The 6,942-nt window shown below is 40.1% G+C and overlaps 1 non-coding gene across 1 annotated transcript; it reads right to left on the reverse strand.

Annotated features, from left to right (window-relative positions):
- Positions 1 to 299: 299 nt before the first annotated feature.
- LOC142451957 (U2 spliceosomal RNA) lies at positions 300 to 490 on the reverse strand. The gene has a single exon (XR_012785050.1). It is a non-coding gene; the product is annotated as a U2 spliceosomal RNA (small nuclear RNA).
- Positions 491 to 6,942: the final 6,452 nt, after the last annotated feature.

The following is a 6,942-nucleotide window of genomic DNA, read 5'->3' on the forward strand; positions in this document are numbered from 1 at the left end:
GTGCCAACCTGGTGAATAGGAACATGTGGGATTAATAAGGTCATAGTTTGATTGGAGGGCAAATTACTAAGCATTTACATTGTGCCAGATAGGAGTAGCTTAGGTTAGAAGGGAGGTACAGGAAGCCTATGGAATTTGGGGGAACCTTCTTTTTTTAAAAAAATTAAAAGTTATAAATACAAAATTAGAGAGTCTTGAAAACTGCCTGTGCAGGTGAGAGTCCCTGAAACTTAAATGTCTTTATTTTTTAATTGTTAAAAAATGCTTTTATTTTGAAGGCAATTATACTTCTTTTTTTTTTTTAGTGCACCGTTCCTGGAAGTACTGCAATACCAGGTCGATGCGTGGAGTGGACGGAGCAAGCTCCTATTCCATCTCCTAATTCCAAAAATCCATTTAGTATATTGTCCTCAGATAGAGGACATATCAGATATTAAACTGATAAGAACAGATACTACACTTGATCTTAGCCAAAAGGCCGAGAAGCGATGGCAATTATACTTCTTATGCCACTTTGTTCTAAGGGTATTAATTAATCCTCTCAAATAACCCTATGAATTAGAATCTCCATTTTATACATGAAGAAGTAGAGACACAAAAAGATTGAGTCACTCTCACAAGGTCCTGCTTCTAGTTGGTTCAACAGTAGGACTGAGACTCAGGATGCTCGGCTTTGGAGTCCTTGCTTGTCAGCTCTGCTACCTCCCTAAATCTATTTACCATCCAATGGAGGTCCAACTCTGGCAATCCTCATCTGATATATCTCTTAAATCTTAAACCTGATTCAATACAACAAAAGCTGCAGGCCTGGCTTTCTATAAACACCTGGGGAAAATTCTCTGGCCAAGAGCCTATACTGACTGCTCCAGAGCTTAGTCAAAGATGAAAGATTAATACTGAGTCTCTGGTAGCTCTCTTGGATCAGTTGCTCCATTTTGTATCCTAAATTTTTAAAAATTATTGTATTGGAGGATCTTACAACTCTTATCACAATCCATACATACATCAATTGTGTCAAGCACATTTGTACATATGTTGCCCTCATCATTCTCAAAACATTTGCTTTCTCCTTGAGTCCTTGGTATCAGCTCCTCATTTTTCCCCTTCCCTTCCCGCTCCCCCTCCCTCATGTACCCTTGATAATTTATAAATTATTATTTTGTCATATCTTACACTGTCTGACGTCTCCCTTCACTCACTTTTCTGTTGTCCATCCCCCAGGGAGGAGTGTATATGTAGATCCTTGTAGTCGGTTCCCTTTTCCAATCCACCCTCCCGGTATTGCCACTCTTAGTACTGGTCCTGAAGGGATCATCTGTCCTGGATTCCCTGTGTTTCCAGTTCCTATCTGTACCAGTGATTTGTAAGGTAGAATTAGGATCATAATAGTGGGCATGGGGTGGGAGGAAGGAAGCATTTAGGAACTAGAGGAAAGTTGTATGTTTCATTGTTGCTGCACTGTACACTGACTGGCTCATCTCCTCCCCATGACCCTTCTGTAAGGGGGTGTCCATTTGCCTACAGAAGGACTTTGGGTCTCCAATTTGCACTCCCCCTCATTCACAATGATTTGATTTCCTGTTCTTTGATGCCTGATACCTGATCCCTTCAACACCTCGTGATCACACAGGCTGGTGTGCTTCTTCCATGTGAGCGTTGTTGCTTCTCAGCTAGATGGCCACTTGTTTACCTTCAAGCCTTTAAGACTCCAGACGCTATATCTTTTGATAGTCGGGCACCATCAACTTTCTTCACCACAGTTGCTTATGCACCTTTGTCTTCAGCGATCGTGTCGGGAAGGTGAGCATCATAGAATGCCAGTTTCATAGAACAATGTATTTTGCATTGAGGGAGTACTTGAGTGTATTCTAACTTTTTTTTTTTGTATTCTAACTTTTTATAGCCGATTTCCTCAAACACGGTTCCGTTTGGTGAAGCTCTGTGAATCATGGAAACGGCTATTATGGGAATGGATCAGCCACACTTGGTCTAATACTGAAACCTGGTTTCCTTTCAGCTACAATTAAGAGTAGTTGCTAGGTACCTTTGAGTTGGCTCTGGCTCCTCGTGATCCTACGGACAAGAGAACAAGGCACTGCTCCATGTCTGGGACCATCCTCATGATTGACGTTATGTTTGAGTCCCTTGTAGCTACTGTGTCCATCCGTCTTGTCAAGAGCGTCTTCTTCATTAGCTAACCTTCTACTTTACCGAGCATGATGTCCTTTTCCAGAGACTGGTCTCTCTTAATGATATCTCTTCTAACTTCTCCACTTCACCACTCTCACTTCTAGAAGCCTTGTTCTTTTGGCAGCCTATAGAATTTTCAATATTCTTTGCCAACACCATAAACCAAAATATAATTGTAAGTCTCTCTATCTGCCTTCCTTTTAAAAAGTTTTTTAATTATGAATTTGGTAGGATTTTACATGTCAGGTCATCATCTTTGTATTCAACCACTTATCAAATCTCTCACCCCCTTTGGTGGCTCTTCTCCCTCTTGCAGCATCTTTTCTTTCCCTTCGCCCTGCGTAACAGCTAGCTAGTCTCTAGCCTACTGCTTCCCCTCCTTCCATTTCCTTCCCACCCATGGTCTCCATCAAAGTCTGTTTCTTTTGGTATGAAAAACTTTATTTTGATTTTTTCTATTTTAATAGTGGTCTTATACAATATTTGACCTTTTATTGTCAATTGGGGCTTTTTACTCCCACAACGAGTTACAGTCTTGGAAACTCATAGTTCTACTCTGTCTCTGTGAGTCAGGATTCACGTGATGGTAGTGAGTTTAGGTTTGTTTGTTGTTGTTTTTTTTAACATCATTTAGCATAATGTCCTTCAAATCCATCCATGTCATCAGTTGCCTCACAGTTCCATTATTCTTTAGCAATGTGCAGTCCTGGCACAGTGGATGCATCCATTCTTCCACTGATGGGCATTTAGGTTGTTTCCATCTTCTTGCTATTGTGAATAATGCTGTGTTGAACATGGGTCTGGGTCTACCTGCTCATGCTCTGCTCCTTGGTTCTTCAGGAAATAAAGCAAGTATAAAGATTGTCTGTGGTATTTTATTCCTGATTGTCTGAGGACACTCCATACTGCTTTCCACAGGGGTTGTACAGTTTTACAGTCCCACCCGTAGTGTGGGAGGGTTGCAATCACTTAATGCCCTTTCCAGCATATGTGATTTTCTGTTTTTGTATGGTTTTTTTTTTTCATTTTTGTTGTCAATGCTTGTATGAGGTGGATTGGAGAAAGACTCGCGTAACAGCTTGTGAAATGTAGATGATGTGACCCTGATTGCTGAAAGTCAAGAGGACTCGACAATCTTACTGAGGAAGGTTAATGAACACAGCTTCAGTGTGGATTACACCTCCAGGTAAAGAGAACAAAAATCGTCACAAGTAGACCAATACTCAGCATCATGATGAACAGAGAAAAGACTAAAGTTGTCAAGGATTTCATTTTACTTAGATTTATAATCACTTTGTGGGAGTAGCAGTCAAAGAACCAAACATTGCATCGCATTGCACTGGGCAAATCTGCTCCGAAGACCTCTTTAATATGTTCAAATACAAAGATGTCACTTTTAGGGCTAAGGTGCAGTTTACCAAAGCCATGGTATTTCCGATTGCTTTATATGCGTGTGAAAGTTGGACACTGAATAAGGAAGACCCATCAAGAACTGATACCTTTGAGTGAAGGTATTGACAAAGATTACTGAAGATATGATGGACTGACAGAGGAATGTACAAAAAAAAGTCCTTCTTGGAAGAAGTACAGTGATAATGTCCCTTAAAAATTAGGATGGTAAAAAAAAAATGAGGTTGGTGAGACTTCATCTCACATACTTTGGCCATGTTGTCAGAAGGGACAAATCGGCATGCTTGACAAAGCACGGGTCATCAAAAGGAGGAAGGACCTGGACAAATGGATTTAAATGTAGCAACAATGATGAGAATGAAGCAGGATAATCCAGTGCTTTGTTCTGCTGCGTATGGAGTCACTACAGGTCAGAATAGACCCAATGGCAGTTAATAACATTTGTACAAGGGGACCTCAAAAGTTTATGGGAAAATGGAATTAAAAGATAAAATATAGTTCTCAACATAAGCTCCATCAAGGTCAAGACACTTTTGTAAGCATAGACACCAGTCCTTTAGTCCAATATCTGGTCCTCCCAGTTTCTGAGTATGTCTATTCCAACAGTATGTTCTGGAACTGGGGCCATTACTACTGGGTGGACTTGGAGACTCACTGGTCCCACTGGAGATGTACCTGAGCTAAGACTCCAGTAATAACTTATCTTTCATCCGCTCCCACTCTGACTGGTGGGTCTTCAAAACATTTTGGGTCTCCTGGGATTAATGTGAATTCAGGGTCAAAACCTGTGGGGGGAGGTCAGATGCTTACAGACATCTTCCCTGAAGGCAGTCGCTGCCAGACTGCTCTCTCCCCACACCACAGGGGTGGCTGCTCTGCTGCTGGAGACAATGGATTACTTCTCCCCAAGCTTGGTTCCTGTAGGTGGGGTTTGTACCCTACTGATAATGGTTCCTATGGAGACCCAGAGAACAGGTCAAAGTTAAGCTGCCATCCTAAAGCTAGGATCCACCCCCTTGTCACATATATACCTCCAATACTTCCTCTTCCTATTGCGTGTATATCCCTAGACCACCCCCTCTCACTGCTGTATAACCTATAGTGTAACCCCTTCCTGTGACATATGTCCTCACCTGTAATTAGGGGATTTGCATGTCCCCAGAGAATATAAAAGCCTTGATCAGTATTAAAGATTCTCTCTCTCCCTCCACTTGGACCACCAAGCGGGACTGAGATGAGCATGCTACCATGAAATGTGTCTGACTCCATTTATTTCAATATTTCTCTTCTATCTCTCATGCTCTCTATAACTTTACTATAATCTTCATTTATTATCACTGTACAATTGCACCTACTGGACCCGTAATGATGTGTTAGGGGCTGGCTTCCCCTGGAAAAAACAAAAATTAAACTCAATGCCATCCAAGAAGTGCTGACCCATAGTGACCCTGTGTGAGTTTCTGGGACTGTAACTGGTGACAGGAGTAGAAAGCTCAGTCTTTCTCCCTTGGAGCTGCTGGTGGTTTCAAACTGTAGACCATTCGGATCACAGTCCCATGTGTAACCACTATACCATCAGAGGTAGGCCTTACTGGTTTTGCTTCTCTAGAAAACCCAGGGCCTGGACTAGACATATTGTTAACATGTAATTTCTTCTCAAATTTATTTATACATTCAACATAATCTCAATTAAAATCTAAGTAGGCTTTTTTAAAAATGATGAGCTGATATTAAAATGTATGTGGATATACAAAGAACTTAGGATAACCAAAACAACTTTGAGAAGGAACAAATTTGAAGAACTTACATGACTTGATTTTCTGATATTTAAAGTACCAGAAATCAAGGCAGGGTGGTATTGGAGTAAAACTAGGCAATAAGCCAATGGGATGGAATAGAGTATAGAAATGGACCCATACTGATTTTCTTTTCTTTTTTTAAAAATTTTTTTGATCAAAAAAAAAATAAATAAAATAAAATAAAATAAAAATTTTTTTTGATCAATTGATTTTCAACAAATGTGCCAAGGTAATTCAATAGGGGAAAGACAGAGTCTTCAACAAATGATTCTGGAGTAATATAAAGAAGGAGAATCTCAATTCTCGTCTCGCAAAATGCACAAAAATTAACAACAAACAAGCCATAAGCTCAAATATAAGTCCTAAAACTAGTGGTTTGTCGGAGATGTCAGACAGTGTAAGACATGACAAAACAATAATAATTTATAAATTATCAAGGATTCATGACAGAGGGGAAAAATGAGGAGCTGATATCAAGGGCTCAAGTAGAGAACAAATGTTTTGTGAATGATGATGGCAACAAATGTACAAATGTGCTTGACACAATGGATGTATGAATAGATTGTGATAAGAGTTGTACAAGCCCCCAATAAAATGATTAAAACCAAAAACCTAAAACTAATATTTTAGTAAACATAGGAGGATATTTTAGTAATAAATGCATAAACTATGCAAGGATAAATATCAACAAGTTGGATTTCATCAAAATGTAAGCCTTTTATTCCTCACAAAAAGAATAAAAAGGCGAGTCATCTACTAGTACAAAAGACTTGCCAAATACGTGTCAGCCAAAGGGTTTGGATATAGAATATATAAATAACTTACAATTCAGTAATTAGAAGTCAGAGAATCTAATTTTAAACCAGTTTATCAAGAAGCTATCTGGATAGCAAATGAGCTCATGAAAAGATGTGGAATATCTTTAGTCATTAGGAAAAGACAGATTAATGACCTATTAGAGAAACTGACGTTCTCATACACTCACTGCTGAAAGGAAGAAGACATAACGGATCTATTTGGGGGGAAAGCTTGACAATTTCTTAAAGTATTACGTATACCTCTGCCACGCTGTTGTTGCCCAGAGCCAGTGAGCCAGTTCCCATTCACACCAACCCTAAGGCTCAACAGCAGGAAACACTGCCCGCCCTGCGCCACCCTCACAGTTCTCCTGTCGGAGCCCCCGGTTGCAGCCACGGGTCAGTCCATCTCCTCCGTGAGGGGCTTCTTCTTCCTCACTGCCCTTCTACTGTATCACACATGATATTCTTTTTCATGCTTTCTCTTGATAACATGTCCAAGTATGTCAGAAGTCCCCCATCCTCGTTTCCAAGGAGCATTCTGGCTATACAGGTCCCAGGACAGATTCGTTTGCTCTTTTGGCAGTCCATGGTACTTTCTTTTCTTTTTTTTTTTTAGGGTTTCTAATCTTTTAAAAATCATCTTATCAGGGCTCGTACAACTCTTATCACAATCCGTACATACATCCATTGTGTCAAGCACATTTGTACATTCATTGCCCTCATCATTCTCAAAACATTTGCTC

Source organism: Tenrec ecaudatus, chromosome 6, assembly GCF_050624435.1.
Source record: "Tenrec ecaudatus isolate mTenEca1 chromosome 6, mTenEca1.hap1, whole genome shotgun sequence".
Lineage (NCBI taxonomy): Eukaryota > Metazoa > Chordata > Mammalia > Afrosoricida > Tenrecidae > Tenrec > Tenrec ecaudatus.